The sequence below is a fragment of the Pipistrellus hanaki genome, assembly GCF_964339955.1.
Source record: "Pipistrellus hanaki genome assembly, chromosome: 14".
NCBI lineage: Eukaryota > Metazoa > Chordata > Mammalia > Chiroptera > Vespertilionidae > Pipistrellus > Pipistrellus hanaki.
In genome coordinates this window covers 1,505,098-1,522,500 of record NC_140516.1, presented here as the reverse complement: position 1 = coordinate 1,522,500, position 17,403 = coordinate 1,505,098, and the positions used below count along the sequence as shown (strand labels likewise).

At 55.1% G+C, this 17,403-nt stretch overlaps 1 protein-coding gene across 2 annotated transcripts in view; it reads left to right on the top strand.

Moving 5' to 3' along the window:
- The window catches only part of GRID1 (glutamate ionotropic receptor delta type subunit 1), a 478,346-nt gene that overhangs the window by 126,767 nt on the left and 334,176 nt on the right, over positions 1-17,403 (top strand). The gene's annotated exons all lie outside the window — the stretch shown is intronic.

The window sequence follows — 17,403 nt, the reverse complement described above, 5'->3', positions numbered from 1 at the left end:
TGTGGATTGGCTGGCAGGAGGATGGGGAGAATGTGGATTGGCTGTCAGGAGGATGGGGAGGATTTTGATTGGCTGGCAGGAGGATGGGGAGAATGTGGATAGGCTGGCAGGAGGATGGGGAGAATGTGGATTGGCTGGCAGGAGGATGGGGAGAATGTGGATTGGCTGGCAGGAGGATGGGGAGAATGTGGATTGGCTGTCAGGAGGATGGGGAGGATTTTGATTGGCTGTCAGGAGGATGGGGAGAATGTGGATTGGCTGTCAGGAGGATGGGGAGGATTTTGATTGGCTGGCAGGAGGATGGGGAGAATGTGGATAGGCTGGCAGGAGGATGGGGAGAATGTGGATTGGCTGGCAGGAGGATGGGGAGAATGTGGATTGGCTGGCAGGAGGATGGGGAGAATGTGGATTGGCTGGCAGGAGGATGGGGAGAATGTGGATTGGCTGGCAGGAGGATTTGGAGAATGTGGATTGGCTGGCAGGAGGATGGGGAGAATGTGGATTGGCTGGCAGGAGGATGGGGAGAATGTGGATAGGCTGGCAGGAGGATGGGGAGAATGTGGATTGGCTGTCAGGAGGATGGGGAGGATTTTGATTGGCTGGCAGGAGGATGGGGAGAATGTGGATTGGCTGGCAGGAGGATGGGGAGAATGTGGATAGGCTGGCAGGAGGATGGGGAGAATGTGGATTGGCTGGCAGGAGGATGGGGAGAATGTGGATTGGCTGGCAGGAGGATTTGGAGAATGTGGATTGGCTGGCAGGAGGATGGGGAGAATGTGGATTGGCTGGCAGGAGGATGGGGAGAATGTGGATAGGCTGGCAGGAGGATGGGGAGAATGTGGATTGGCTGTCAGGAGGATGGGGAGGATTTTGATTGGCTGGCAGGAGGATGGGGAGAATGTGGATTGGCTGGCAGGAGGATGGGGAGAATGTGGATTGGCTGGCAGGAGGATGGGGAGAATGTGGATTGGCTGGCAGGAGGATGGGGAGAATGTGGATAGGCTGGCAGGAGGATGGGGAGAATGTGGATTGGCTGGCAGGAGGATGGGGAGAATGTGGATTGGCTGGCAGGAGGATGGGGAGAATGTGGATTGGCTGTCAGGAGGATGGGGAGGATTTTGATTGGCTGGCAGGAGGATGGGGAGAATGTGGATAGGCTGGCAGGAGGATGGGGAGAATGTGGATTGGCTGGCAGGAGGATGGGGAGAATGTGGATTGGCTGGCAGGAGGATGGGGAGAATGTGGATTGGCTGTCAGGAGGATGGGGAGGATTTTGATTGGCTGGCAGGAGGATGGGGAGAATGTGGATTGGCTGGCAGGAGGATGGGGAGAATGTGGATTGGCTGTCAGGAGGATGGGGAGAATGTGGATTGGCTGGCAGGAGGATGGGGAGAATGTGGATTGGCTGGCAGGAGGATGGGGAGAATGTGGATAGGCTGGCAGGAGGATGGGGAGAATGTGGATAGGCTGGCAGGAGGATGGGGAGGATTTTGATTGGCTGTCAGGAGGATGGGGAGGATTTTGATTGGCTGGCAGGAGGATGGGACGGATTTCCATTGGCTGTCAGGAGGAAGTGCTCAGAGTAGAGGCTTAGTGAGGGGCAGGGCAGAGCCAGACGGTCCCGGCCAGAAACCCCCATAAGAGACCCCTGGCTTCCCTATCCTCTCCAGTCCATGAAGTAACTCTTCTGTGATTGCTTTTTTCCACTCATTATTAGGATTTTGAGATCCACTCATGATGAGGTGGGTATATCCAATCCTTTTTATTGCTGCATATTCTCATGCGAAATTATCTATTTTATTGTTATGGGCCTTTGGGCTGTTTCCAGATATTTGCTATTGCAAGTAATGTTAATGGGAACATGCTAGTGCCTGTCTCCGGGCTCCTGTGTGAGGGCTGTGAGGCTCCCTCCTGGGGGGACTGCTGGGCGGCGGGCGCTGCCTGCTGCCCCTGATTAAGTCACTCCCGTGTCCCACTCCCCTCACTCACACTGCCATCTGCAACGGACCCGAGTTCTCAGCTCCCAACCTCACCAACAACTGGTGCTATTTAATTTAAGATTTCCATGTGAAAATGGTATATTATCATGATTTTAACATACATTGTTCTCCTAACAGATGGATTGAGCATCTTTTCATGTCTTTATGGGCTATTTTCTGTTTTCTATGAAATACCTATTTATTTTTAATTTTTTACCTATTTTTAAAATTGAGCTTTTTCTTTTGCAAGTTAGGTGTGGCAAATATCTTCTTTCAGTTACCTGCCTCTTTTTTTTTTTTTAAGAACGATTTTTTTATTGATATTGAGAGAGAGAGAGAGAGAGAGAGAGGAGAGAGAGAAGTGAGAGCCAAACATTGATTGGCTGCCTCTCCCACACCCCCTACCAGGGCATGTGGCCTGACCAGGAATGGAACCAGCAACCTTTTGGTGCATGGGACGATGCCCAACCAGCTGAGCCGCACTGGCCGGGGCTCCGTTAGTTGTCTTAACGCACAGAAGTTCTTTATTCTGTTGTCAAATTTATTCATCTTTTCTATGCTGAACTTCTTCCTGCCTTATTTAAGAAGCTCTTCCCCACCCAAATGCCACCAAGATGTTTTCCTACAGAACTCTGAGCCCTGAGGGCAGGCGCCGGGTGCCCACAGCGTGTCCGCGGCGTGTCCCCGGGGCGCCCGGCTCTGGTGCGGGGCCGCCGCTCCCTGCAGCGTGGCCCACGTCCCTGCCCGCACTGCTCCGTGAGACTGGAGCCTGGCCCATCTCTTCCTGGTGGTGACTGCACAGCTTGTGCGGGACCTCGGGAACTTCCTGGAGATGGCGCCAGGGTAGCAGGGAGCACGAGCAGGAGGGACTCGGAGGGAGGGGCCAGGAGGAACATCCCTGGCAGGGGAAGAGCATGCTGGAGGCTGGTCCGCGATGGGAGGAGGCAGAGATCACGTGGTGGCACCATGGGCGGTGGCCAGGGGTGAGGCTGGAGCTGGAGGCTGGGCAGGCCTCAGGGCCTCACCGATGGGTCGGGACCCCTGGGTATTTGTGGGAGCCGCCCCGGCTGCCTCAGATGGTGCCTCTAGACCCCGTCCGGCAGGCCCCGTCCAGACCCTGGGGCGGACACAGGCCTGCAGGTCTCCTTCCAGAGGCCTGGTCCTTCCATGCGCCCAGGCTCCCGGCTGCACGTGAGAGTGAGGAAAGGGGCGTGTACGTAGGATAAAGTCTTCTTAAGACAAGCCCCCGCCAGGGCCAGGGGCAGGGCCGAGTGTGCTGATGGCCGGGACTAGCAGACTGGGCCCTGAGTGGGTCTGTCCCAGGCCTGTCCGTGCGGCCTCAGCGCCCTTCCCGGCCAGTGGGGTGCCTGCTCACAGGTGAGGACACGGCTTGGAGCAGCCCGGGGGTCTGCTCCGGCTGTGCGGCCGGAGGGGGGAGGGCCCCACAGCTCCGAGCCCGCCAGGCCCCGGCACAGCGTGGGGCAGACACGGTGGCCGGAGCACAGGGTTTGCCGGGCAGAGCTGGCAGAGCAGCAGGTCCGCATGTCCACCTGTGGCCAGTTCGCTAATGCGTTACGTTACATACGTTGAACGGGATCCTGTAGCTGTTTTAGTCAAACACCACAGCGGGATCATTATTTAAGAAAGGCCACAGCAAGGTGGAGGCCGTCCGGCACAGCGGACTACGGCGGTTCACCGGGGTGGAGGGGCGAAGCCTGCAGCACACAAAACGGTGATCTGTACAGTTCTTCTGGTTTTGCCGTAAACACCTACCTCCGGGTTAAGAATGCGGAGAACACTGAACAGACAAGGCCGTGACGGTTGGAAACCCGTGGCCATGCGCTCGGGCGGCTCTCACCCTCACACAGTAGTCGCGGGCCCAGGGCCTGTGGAAGCAGGGGCTCTGTGCCACCAGCGGTGGGCGGGGTCTCGGATCTGACTGTGTGGAGCCCAGGCCTCGGTGGGCAGGCCCAGCACTGCCCTTTGGAAGCTGGAGGTGGTGCCCCTGCCGCCCTCCCCAGAGCCAGGCCGGGCAGTGCCGCTCTCTAGGCCTGGGGGCAGGGAGGACCCAGCCCTGGAGACGGAGCAACACCGCAGACCTAATTGCACCTACACCGGGAGGACGGAGTGGCCGGGTTGCTGGAGGAGGGTCTTGGGCTGCCGCTGACAGTGCCCCCTGGGGCTCAGGGCCGGCCCAGCGGGCTGTGCAAAGCCATCGGACTGAGTAAGTTCACAGGAGGGGCCTGCCTGCCCCTGAGGCCGGGGCGGGGAGGAGAGGCTGCTGTCTCCTGGGTAAGGGGCACCTCTTTGTGCCAGAGTTTGCAGGCCCCATTGGGTGTGGGGACCCTTTGCCTTCCCTCTCTGAGCTCCCTGCCCCTCCCTGCCGGAGTGGGGACATAGAAGCACAGCAGCTGTGGGAGTCTGGTGTGGAGGCGGAGGGTGGAAGGCAGGCTGCACGCAGAGGGTTCTGCAAGCGTGGCCTGGCCCAGGGCCTAGGTCGGTGTGGTGACTCGCCAGCCATGTCCCCTGGCAGCTCGTTCTTCTCTCCCTCTCTTCCCCTCTCCCTCCTAGGCCCAGACTCTAGGGGTTCAGCGAGGCGGCCGGGTTGGGGAACTCGCCCTTGACGCAATGGGGGTCTGGCGCTTGGCCCGCCGAGAGGTGCTGGGTCCGGTAGTGCGTGCACTCAGCCCAGAGCTTGGGGGAGGTCAAAGGAGCCGAGGCTGGCGGCTGCGCAGGCTCCCGACCGCCATGCAGCTGGGCCTCAGCCAGCTCCGCCCCGGACCCCCATCCCCAGCCAGGGCTTCCCTGGGGTGTGCGCCGTGAGAGCCGCCGCCCCGAGCCCACCCCCTCCGCCAAACCCTACATAGTTCTTCCTGTGCTGAGGGCAGCAATCCGGCACATGCCCTCTGGCGGGCAGTTGCAACGCCAGGATGTGGTGTGGTGCTGCTCTGTGCAAAGCACGCGTACACGTGTGTGCACCTGAGCACGCACAGGCCACAAGGCAACGTTGGTGTGGGATGGGGACACGATGACTTGGGATGGAGTGGCAGATGTACGTATCTTTTCACTGCATTTTCTACTCTCGAGCTTTGTGTTAAGTGAGGCTGCCTCCTCTCCCCCCATTATGCCCATGGTGACTGCTCTGAGCTCCAGCCTCCTCATCGAGGGCCCGGGTGGGGCTTTCCGAGCGGCAGGTGTAAAGGGGCCTGCAGAGTGCCTGCACACGGCTGGCGTCTGTGTGATAACGAGCCGTGGGAGCGGAGTGGCAGCGCTGTTCCTCGCAGGCTGGGTGGGCTCAGGACCACGAGTGTCTCGGTGCCCAGCTCTGGCTGTTTGCTCTCCGCCCTGGCTCAGGCTCGCCTGGGGGAGGGGGAGGGGCGTGGACTCGAGCAGTCTGCCTGGGTTGAGTCTGGCTCTGCCTCTCAGGCTGTGTGAGCTTGGGCAGCCACTCAGCCTCTGTATAATGACACTCCTCCCCCTGCGGTCTGTCTGTGGCTTACACGGGTGGTACATGCAAAGGCTTTGCTGGTCCCGGCACATGCTCAGTGCTCAGTAGACTTTTTACTGAGGGACTGCACCTGATGGCAGCCCGTGGCTGCCTCTCTTGGCTCCAGCCAGTGCATCCCTGCTGGGGCGTGTCTGTGGCTGTGGCTCTCCTGTGTCCTCGGTTCTTGGGGAAGCAGAGCACAGGGCCAGCTCTCGCTCCTGCCTGGGCCCCTCCCTCACGGCCCGGGCGCTCTGGCGGCCACACCTTCCTGCCGGACGCTGGCTGTGCTCAGGGCACGTAGCCGTCAGCTGAGGCCTCACTCCCAAGTCTTCTTGACGGGAACCTCCCTGGAGAAGGAGAATCATTAGGACAAATGCTGTTTCAATCACTGCTCCCTGCTGGAAATGTCTGGTCTGGCCCCTGGCAAAGCAGCCAGACAACTGCACCTCAGTGGTGATCTCATTAATAACTCACATTGCATAATTATGGCATTAGTTTAAACGGAAGGAATAAATACCTTTTCAAGAACAAATGAGTAAATGAGTTTAATTGCTAAGAAACCTAACCAAGAATTGTGGGGACCAGTGTTGTAGGTTTTGTTCTTCAGTCTAATTACAAAGCAGCGGTGCTTGGGGGCATGGTAATTGTGTGTTTGCTGGCAGATTAACGTTTACTAACTCCAACTCCGCGCCCTCGCCCGGCGGGGTCAGGAGCCACCAGGATGAGAGGCCTCATCTGATGCCGGTGTGGGAAAGGACGGGGGTGGGGGGTGCCCTGTGCAGCTGTGCCCAGGGGCTTTCTGTGCCCCCCCACGCCCACACCACTGCGCGGCCCCTGCTGTGACCATGCTCCCTCGGTCTCCCCTGCCCCTGCCCACAGGACGGAACGTGTGGTTAAATGCCAGAATCCCACAAGGACAGCGCCTGGGAGGCCGTCTGGGGGAAATGGGATCCTCTCCGTGGTCTCGATTGACCCACCTGCTGCCCTCCTTTCGGGAGAGCGTGGCTCTTTCCGATGGGCCCGGCGGTGCCAGGACAGTGCCGCCTCCTTTACTGAGGCCACTTGGCAGGGAGAAGACGCCTCAGCGGACGTGCACTGTCCTGTGAGTTAGACGGGCTACGGACCAGCAGAACCACCACTGCAGCCAGAAATGTGCCGACCTCCCCGCCTCGTACCAGGATGACACACACCGGACCCGCACTTGACCAGTTTCAGGGTCCTTGTCGCAGTGGACGGTGCTGGTCTGGGCGTAGACAGCTTTTCAACCTCCTCCCCCTGATTTCTTTGTTCTGCTTTCTCTCTCCCTCCTTATAAAAACCTCTGCCTGCCCTGAGGTGTGAGATGGGCTTTGCGATGAGAGTTCCCCCTCTCCTTAGGTGACTAGCACTTGAATAAGCACTGTCCTTTTTCACAGCATCTGCCTCGGGAGTTCAGTTTGGTGGTAGGCAGCCGGACTTGGGTTCCAGTCTCACCCAGAGGAAGAGGGGTTCGCTTGGGTCCTCGTCTCTGCATCTCAGCTCGCTTGTTTCTGCACCTGTTTGAGGATGAAAGATCAGACCTGCTGGGCTTTGTGGGGCATCAGTTTTTATATCTTGTGACTGTGGAGTACTTATGTGCCTTTGTGTGTCACCCAAGGAGATGATGGGGTGATTGCATATCAGAGGGCGGGAAGGAACACTTCATGAGCAATTACTGTGTGCTAGCATTGGGCTTGGTGCTTAAAATTTGATGTCATTGAATTATCATAGTAGCCTTGACAGGTAGGTATGTTTAGTCCCATTTTGCAGATGGTAAAACTGAGGGTAGGATAAGCTATTTAATTAAACTAAGGTCATGCAGCCAGAAGATTGTAAAAACTGAAGGCTCTGGGACTTCACGTTCCATTGCCTCTTAGAAAGGCAATCAAATTAATTACCTCAGCTTCCACTTAAAGAAACTAGAAATAGAAGAGAAAATGAAATCCAAAATAAGTAAGAGAAAATTAATAATATAGATAAGAGTGGAAAACAAAGAAACAGAAAATAGAAAGACAACAGAGAAAATAAATAGTACCAAGAGTTGGTTCTTTGTGAAGATAAAATTGATAAACCTCTAGACAGAGTGATTAGGAAATAAAAAGAGCGACACAAATTACCAACATCAGGCATGAGAGAAGTGACATCACTACAGATTGTACAGACATTGAAAGAATAAGAAGAGAATAATGTGGAAAACTTTATGCCACAAATTTGACAAGCAAGCTGAAATGGGAAAATTCCTTGAAAGGCAAAACTATTGAAGCATGCTGGAGAAGTAGAGAACTGAATAGCTCTGTATCTATTAAAGAAACAAAATTTGTTGTTAAAACCTCCCTGGGAAGGCAATTCTCAATCAAGATCACCTTACTATTAAATTCTGCCATATATTTAGGGAAGAAATATTATCAACTAGAGGCCCCGTGCATGAACTTCGTGCATGGGCAGGGTCCCTAGGCTGGCCAGTGATCAGGGCCCATCAAGGTCTTCCAACTGCCGGCCTTCCTTCGTTCTGCACCACCCCCTGGCGGTCAGCGCACATCATCGAACTCCTGGTCTCCCAGTAGGACTCCCAAGGTTATAAAAGCCTAATTTGCATATTAGGCTTTTATACATACACACAAATATATATGTGTGTGTGTGTATATATGTATATGTATATATATGTATATATATAATATATAAAAAATATACATTTTGCACAAGGTCTTCCAGAAAATTGCAGAAAATGAGTATTTCTCAACTCATTCTGATATTAAAACTGACAAATATGTTACAAGAAAACTAACCCAATATCCTTTATAAACATAGACACATAAACAACCTCAACAAAATATTATCTCTCTCTATAAAACCCTAATATGCAAATAGGTCAAATGGCATAACAACTGAAAAACCGAACAGCTGGTCACTATGAGGTGCGCTAACCACCAGGGGGCATACAGAACATGGCTGGCTTTGGTAGCAGATGGCAGAGCGTGGACAATGGCTGGCATATAAAAGGATACTTCATTATGACCAAGTGGGGCTTAGCCCAGTGATGTACGGTTGGTTTAACATTCAAAATTTAGTTGATGCAATTCACCATGACTGTGGATGGAAAGAAAGAAAAATCATAGGATTGTGTTGCAGAAAAAAACACTTGACAGAACCCAACATCCAGTTCTATTATAACGCTCAGCAAACTAGGATATAAAGAGCCTTCTCGAACTTATGAAGGTATTTGTGAGCAGCCTACAGTGAGCCTCTGCTCAGTGGTGAGGGATGATCCTTTCTCGTGAGAGCAGAACAGACAGTGTGTTCACTCTCCCACATCTGTTCACGTCTTTCCTGAGGTTTCAGCTGGCACCTTTAGACAAGAGGAAGAAAGAAGAGCCACCAGGAGGGAAAAGAACAAAACTTTTCATTTACTGATGACATGACCATCTACATTGCAAAATTCAATGGAATCTACAAGAAAGCTACTAGAATATCAAGTTAACATGCTAACTTAGCAACATTGTATTATGATCACTATCAAAACCCATTGTGTTTATATAATACTAGAGGCCCAGTGCACGAAAATTCGTGCACTGAGAGGGTCCCTCAGCCCGGCCTGCACCCTCTCACAATAGGGACCCCTCAGGTAGGCCTCAGATCAGGGTCTGTCGGGCCTTTCCTTCCCCAGGCTGCAGGCAGCTGGCCCCACCCTCGGTGTTGCCATTGCTTGCCATCTGTGCAGCACTGTCTCTCCCCTCCCTCCCCTGCCACCAGTAGCCTCCCTGGGGTGACAGGGTGGGGTGCAATGGCTTGGCTGGCCTGGGCCTCCCTCTTTGCTGGGGGGCAGGGCCAGCACTGTGAGGGGCCATCTGCCTACCTACCTGATCACCACTAACCACTCTGCCTGCCTGCCTGATTGCCCCTAACCACTTGCTTGGGGTCAGGACCAACCTGATCACCCCTAACTGCTGGTCTGCCTACCTGATCATTCCTAACCCCTCTGCCTGCCTGCCTGATTGCCCCTTACTGCTCACTTGTGGGTGGGGACAGCACTGACTTCCAGTTGGTCAGCCTCCGGTCATTACTGGTCATTACAACCCAGGGTTTTTATATATTAGGATAATAGCAATGGACAAAAAATTAAAAATTCTATTGGCAATAGTATAAAAATGTGAAATACTTACTACTAGGGGTCAATCTGACAAAAATCAACAAGGTCTGTACATGGAAACGATAAAACATTGCTGCAGGAACCGAAGAAGATCTGAGTAAAAGGAGCCATGTCTGTGTTTGTGGGCTGGAGGCTCATGACTATTACATATCAGTTCTCAAGTTCACCTATTGGTGGAATGCAGTGTCAGCAGAAACCCCAGCACACCTTTTTGGAAGCGGTTAGAAATTACATGCTGATTTTAAAATTCATACGGAAATGCAAAGTACCTAGAATAGCCAGAGCCACTTTGAAAAGGAAGAATAAATGTAGAGGACAAACTACATGCCTTCAGAACATCCAAAAGCTGCGGTAATCTAGACCGTGCCTACTGTAAACAGACAAATGGGCCACTGCAGCAGATAGAAAACCCCGGTGGACCCACCGCACGGAAGACTGGTTTCCAGCAGTGACACAGGCAGTTCACTGGAAAAGGAATTATCTTTTCAACAGATAGTGTTTGACCAAGTAACTAAGTGCTAAGAAATGAACTTTAATCCATACCTTGCACTATATATAAAACATAAGTAAAAGATGGATTATAGATGCATGAAAAACCTAAAATATAAAACCATAGTTTTAAACCTAAACTGTAAAACTTTAGGTTAGGCAAAGATTTCTTAGATACAATACCAATAACACAGTCCACTAAAAAAATGAATTGATAAAGTGGACTTTATTAAAATTAAGAATTCTTTAAGCGTTAACTTTTTAAGATTTCTTTAAATTAAGCTCTTTGAAAGACACCGTGAAGAGAATAAAAAGCTAGATTGGGAGGAAATATTTAGAAATCCCATATCTGATATAGGAATCACATACAAAATATAAAGAGCCCTTGAAACTCAATAATAAACAATACAATTAAAATGGGAAAACTATTTGAATAGGCCCACCACTGAAGAAGACATGTGGGTGGCAAACAGGCCCATGGAAAGATGCTTATTGATGATTAGGGAGATGCCAATTAAACCATAATGGAAAGCTGCTACATTCCTATCAGAATGGTTAAATTAAGAAATTGAGGATAGTAGACCTTAGGAGGTTCGAAACGACTGTCACTCTTACACACTGCTGGTGGGAACGTGACATGGCTCAGCCATTTTGGGGAACAGTTTGGTAGTTTCTTTTTCTTTTTCTTTTCTTTTTTTTTTTTTTAAATATACTTTATTGATTTTTTACAGAGAGGAAGGAAGAGGGATAGAGAGTTAGAAACATCGATGAGAGAGAATCATCGACCAGCTGCCTCCTGCACACCTCCTACTGGGGATGTGCCCGCAACCAAGGTACATGCCCTTGACCAGAATCGAACCCTGGACCCTTCAGTCTGCAGGCCGATGCTCTATCCACTGAGCCAAACCAGTTTCGGCTGTTTGGTAGTTTCTTAGACGGTTAAACACACTGTGACATTGGCCACTCCAGCGCTGGGGCCTCACGGAGGAGAAATGAGGCGCGTCCACACACATTCCCACAGCAGTGCCGTCTGCAATGGCCCCAGCGGAAGACAGCGGAACGCTGGTCCCCGGGGCGGGCAGGCTGCGTGGGTGCATTTCAGAATGAGAGCAGGGGAGTCCACGCCCAGTCATCTTTGTGTGGAACTCGGCGCAGGCGGACACGCGGTGACCACGCTCAGTGGCTGCCGGGGGACGTGTAGGAGGCGGGCCCTGAAGGCACCAGGAAACGGGGGGAGGTCATGAGTGTTCTCGCCGCCCTGATCCTGTGATGTGATACGTACGTCACACACGTGTTAAATGGAACACTCTGACACTTGCAGTTTACTGCATGTGAACTGTCTCTCAGTTAAGCAGGTAAACCATCCCACTGCCTCCCGACTGGTGTTCCAGGCCCAGAGACCACAGGCCGGTGCATGCAAACAGCTCGGGCTCCGCCCGTCTCCAAAGGCGGCCAGAGCAGGAGGCGGTGTGACTTTGCGTGGGCGTCTCGCTGGCTTGCGGGAGGTCTCACACGGAGGGAAGGGTGGTGCAGTCTGGACTGTATCAGCCCCGCCCCACCAGGACAGCGCGATTCCAGCCGATCGTCCTTGAAATGCATCACAGCGAGCGCAGTGAGTGGACATCTCCATGCCGACACCAGGGCCTGCCTTCATCTCGGGCTGTCCTTCTCTCCCGTTAGCAGCGTCTGCGTTACAGCCTCACCTGCTCAGAGGGGGACGGAGCCGGGTGCTGGAGCAGGGCGTGGGGACCCATCTGATGGGTCACAGCTCAGCGATTAGCAGCCTGACACCGCTGCCTCGGGGCCGCCTCGGCCAGCTCACTGTGGAGCCTTTTCTTCCTTCCCACAGACAAGTCCGTTAGTGGAGATCAATGGCGAGCAGAGTGGAGGCCCCGCCCCCACCCACTGCTGCCTGGCATCTCTGGCCTGAGGCAGAGGTACCTGTGGTTTGCTGCCAGTGGCAGGCTCCTCAGGGCAGGGCAGACCCTGGAATCTGCACGCCCCGTGGTGTTGCCCGGTGGGGCGGGCTGAGCATGGGCGCTGGGCTCACTGCTTTGTGCGACTGGAGAGGAGCTGCCGCCGGGCTGGCCTGGGGCATGGGCCGAGCTCGCAGGCCGGGTGTTAAAGAATCCCCCTCTCTTCCGTGCTTGGCTCCATGCCAGCTGCAGACCGCTGGGAGCAAGGCCGTAGCAGCTGCTAAATATTGAAGCACAAAATAGTAAATCTATTTGTTCATCCAACAAGTCATTAACAATACTTGTTATTACTTAATGCACAAAGCACACGCCTTCCTTTTACTCAGAGGCTCGCCTAGGCTCATAGACTCCAATAGCTCCTTGAAAGTGTGTGAAAAAGTGCGTGTGCCTGTGTGTGTATGAGTTAGCACGTATGCGTGTATACACATGCATGCATGTGTATGCATGCACGCATGTGTGTGCACATGTGAGCATGTGTGTATATACATGTTTCTACTTTTTTTTCTGGGAAAAGTCCATAGTTTTAACCAGATATTTAAATGTTCACGCTCTAAGGAAGATGGTCCATGACTGTGGGTTGCCAGCACCCATGTCCGTGGCGAGGGCGGCCCCACGGCGCCCCCTGTCTCCCTGAGGCAGCCACGCCAGCGCCGTTCGTGCTCCCTCTCACGCCTGTGTGCGGACTGTTGCCGTGCACGCTGGGCCGGGTCTGGCTTCTGCGTGTCGGGCCCAGTCAGAGTCTGCAGTCCTGCGGATGGGTCTCTGCCACAAGACGCCCGGTCCGGGCCAGGACTGGACAAGGGGCCGTTCAGCTCTCCCTCCCCACAGCTGTGCACACCTGCCTCTGGGGCTCTAGAGTTGCATCGCTAATGTCCCCCCTCCCCCTCCAGGCAGCCTGGGCCGAGAGTCATGCCACGTGCACAGAGCCGGAACCTCAGTGCTGAGTCTCCTCGGCCCCTGGCACGTTTCCGAGAGCCGCAGGGCAGATGCCTGTGCGTGAGTCCGTGGCTTTTTGTGGTGTGGATGCCCTTGGTGCAGGAGGGTTTCTATGCCTCGGGTCAGGGCAGCCCCGGGGAAGGCCTCAAGGCTGTGGGGTCGCAGTCCCGGCACTTGCCCCCGTGTGATCATAGCCAGGAGCATGGCATGCCGGCTGCCGCCTGGTGCTCAGGGTCTCAGGAAGTGTTTCTAGAACAAAATGCTCACCTGAGACATGTTGAGGGCATTTTCTGTTTTGACAAGACACTGCGGCTGGCACTGGTTGGAGCCAGGTGTGACCCGGTGCTTGGAGGCCCTGGCTCCCCCATGCCGGTACAGGTCAACGACCCTCCAGGGGGGTCCTGTGAGCACCCCCCAGGGGGTTCGCTGTGAGCGCCTCCAGGGGTGTCCCCGTGATCGCCTCCAGGGGTTCTCTGTGCTCGCTCTCCAGGGGGTTCGCTGTGAGCGCCCTCCAGGGGTGTCCCCGTGAGCGCCTCCAGGGGTTCTCTGTGCTCGCTCTCCAGGGGGTTCTCTGTGCGCCCCTCCAGGGGGTTCTCTGTGCGCGCCTCCAGGGGGGTCCCCGTGAGCGCCCTCCAGGCCCGCAGAGTGGGAGGCTTGGGAGTGAGGCTGCACCTGGCCCAAGCCCTGAGGACCCCTGGGCCCAGGCCTTGGCTCTGCCAGCTTGGAGCACCTGGGGGCGCCCTTCTGGCCCCTCGCGTGGTCCTTGCCCTTGACCACAGAAAATTTCCTGAGGCCTCCCTGGTCATGACACTGATTTGGGGGTCTCTGGAATATGGACCCACTTGGAATTGACGGGGTACTGGAGAGGAGGCGTCTGCGGGAGGAGAGCAGGTGGGGTGGGGAGAGAAAGGCCCGGCAGCCTTGCCGCGGTGCCCGGGCTCGCAGAGCGGACCCGGTTGCGGGTTGTGGAGCGGCTCACCGCGCAGACCGGGCTCGGAGGAGCGAGCAGTGGTCAGGCGGCGTGTGGGCGTGGCTGTCTCTGGGCAGAGAGACCCCCCCCCCCCCAACCCAGTTTTCTGAAAGCTTGAAGATATTTTCCAAGTTTTGCTGTCATCCCTCCTGCCTGTGCCCCTGTGGCCCTCAGGCCCAGCCTCCTCCCTCACTGCAGTCTTCCAGGCCGTGCAGGCAGGGGAGGGGCAGACGGGCACCTGCGTGCCTGGGAGACTGAACCTGCGAGGGGCCCCTGAGCTGGCCACTAGGAGACCTGCTCACCGCATGGCTCACCCCTGTGGCGCTGGCTTTGAGTCTGGCTTCGGTTGGGTTGACCGGTTTTGGAAGTGCAATGTCAGCTCAGAGGTGTGCAGGGAGCCAGAGGCCTCCCGCCCCGAACCCGTACCTCAGCTGCTGTAGCCCCACTTGGAGGGTAGCAAGCACGCTCCTGACCACGGGGACGCAGGCCTCTGTCTGCCTCTTGTCACACAGACACACACACACACACACACACACACACATGCACACACACACGCACATGCACCTCTCCCCCTCCCCCACGCACCCCGGTCTCTCTGTCTGACTCGGCACACACTCTGCCCGGCCCGCGGAGGGGAAGACGGGGGATGTGCAGGTTCCCAGGGCACAGCCTGGGGGGGAGGGGAGGCATGTGCCGGGTTGGTCTAAGTAACCCTCCTCCCGAGGCGAAGCCGGGAGCTCCCGGGGCAGGTGTGCTGCCGGCCTTGCGGCTGTGGGTGAGCGCCAGGCCAGGATCCAATGGCACACGCTCGGCCGGGGCTGCTGCCTGACGCAGAGTCTGAACCACTGCTCCTCCCTTCCTTTCCTGCCTGCTCACAGACAGTTTGCCTGATTCTCTACCTCTGCGCCATTTGCTTTGCTGGCCTTTGCTGGCCTTTGCTCACACCCCCCGCAGCCTTTTTAGAGCCTTGGAAGTGGAAAAATGAAAGCCCAGCACAGAATCTTCCCAAGCTTAGGACGGCACATTCTTCCCGGTTTGTTTCCCGCTCCAGTGAGATACCTGGGGAGTAAGAGAATGAGAGAATGGCCAGGGCGACACCTGGAGACCTTATACCTACCACGAGAGGCCCGGTGCACGAAATTCATGCCCTTGGGGAGGGGGTGCCCTCAGCCCAGCCTGCACCTTCTCGCAGTCTGGGAGCCCTTGGGGATGTCTGAATGACAGCATAGGCCCGCTCCCTGCAACATGGAGACCAAAGGACAAACAGCCGGACATCCCAGTGCTGCTGCGGAGGCTCGAGAGGCTCCCACCACCGCTGCTGCACTCGGCAGCTGTGAGCCCGGCTTCTGGCTGAGCGGCACTCCCCTGTGGGAGCGCACTGACCACCGGGGGCAGCTCCTGCGTTAGCGGGATCAGGCTGAAACCAGCTCTCCAACATCCCCCGAGGGGTCCTGGATTGCGAGAGGGCACAGGCCTGGCCGAGGGACCCCACCGGTGCACGATCAGGGCTGGGGAGGGAAGTGGGAGATTGGCCAGCCAGGGAGGACTGTGGGAGGGCTCCAGGGGTGTTCCGCCCGTCTCACTCAGTCCTGATCGACTGGACCCCAGCAGCAAGCTAACCATAGTGAGCGGTTGAGCAGCCTTAGCATATCATTAGCATATTATGCTTTGAACGGACAAATGGGCGATGGACACTTAGCATTTTAGAGTTTTATTATATAAGATGTCTATATCTATCTTTGATTTAGGATGAGGTTCTGTTCCAATAAACCCATTATAAGTTGAAAATATTAAGTTGAAAATGTATTTCATGCACCTAACCTGCTGTGCATGGCAGCTTAGTGGAGCCCATGGTCCGTGTGCTCAGAGCTCTTACCGTAGCCAGCAGCCGGGAGAAACGCCGCCACACGGCCCGTTCTCCCCGCCCACTGCAGGCACCTGCTCCCCTCGCACAGCTCCGTGGAACACGGGAGCAGCCTAAACAGACACCCAACTCAGCTGCTGGGGAGGACTTCAACAGTCCTGATTTGAAAAACTGAAGGAAACATTGAGAGACCCTTGCAAAGTTTGAATACTGACTGGATATTGGAAGTTATTAGGGATGGTTCAATTTTAGGTGGAGTCATGGTATTGTGTTTATCTGTAGTGTAAACAATCTATAACAATAAAAGTGTAATATGCTGATTAGACCGATGTCCTTCCTGATGTCCTTCTGGGATGAAGCCGGGCGGCTGCTGCGGCTGTGAGGGTCGGATCCAGGCCTACTCTTGCATGAATTTTGTGCACTGGGCCTCTAGAAAAAAATGAAATAAAACAAAACCTTGTCTTTTAGAGATACAACTGAAATGCTGACATATGAAAGATGTGATGTTGGAGATTTCTTGAAATAACTTCTAAGTAGTTGGGGGGGCGTGGTTACGAGAGTTGAGACTAAGTGATAGGTACATGGGGGTTCATTCCATTTTTTGGAATGTTTGAAATTCTCCATAGTAAGAAGCAAAATAAAGTCAGATAATAGCAATGTTCCCTAGTTGTGCAGGTGTAGTGTTTGTTCTTCATCCAAGTTTTAAGCGTTAGCTGTTCTGGAATCCTAGGTGCCATCATCACCGGCGCTGCAGAGGCGCAGACGCAGGATAGGGGACACAGCACATGCTCCTGTGAACGGGGACTGTCAGTGTGTTTCTGGGTACTTTGTCAGATGACATGCGTGGAGCGTAGTCATACGTGTTTTTTACCAGATGAGCTTCCTACGAGGGACCAAATAGGCCAGGGCTGTCGGTGTGGAGGTGGTGGGGGCTGGAGGGCTCGCAGGCAGACGTCCTGGCTCTGCACAGTCCTCGTATGACTGGGGAGTGCTGCCCGTCTGCGAGGTGAGGATCGGAGGCCACTGCCATGTGGACTGTGACCTCACACCAAGGAGCGCGGCACTGAGAGCGGCTGAGGGTGAGGCGGTGGCCTCGGGCACGGCGAGGAGGGAGGCCACTAAGGCCACGTCCTGTGCTCATCTGCGTGCAAGTCCGGACAGCAGACCGTCGGGCCTGGGTGGCTGGTGAGGGTTCTAGTATTGGTCTTTTGGGGCTGCTACAATAACCCCCTCCCCCCTCCCTCCCCCCCCCCCCCCGGGTGGCCTCGTCAGCAGCGGCAGCCATTGCTGCAGTGGATGCTGGGGAGCATGTGCTGGGCCAGCAGATCAGGTCTGCTGAGAGCCGTCCTCGGTCCGGACTGCATGCCCCGCTGCGTCTCCGTGGCCTGAGGGCAGGGAGCTCTTACAGGGGCCTCCTCTCATTATGGGGGCTCCACCCTTGCAAACTAAGCACCTCCCAAGGCCGTCGCATCCGGGTTTCAGCCTGTGAATCCGGGACGGGGCCTCTGGACCGCAGCCAGCGCGGCCGCCAGGACAGG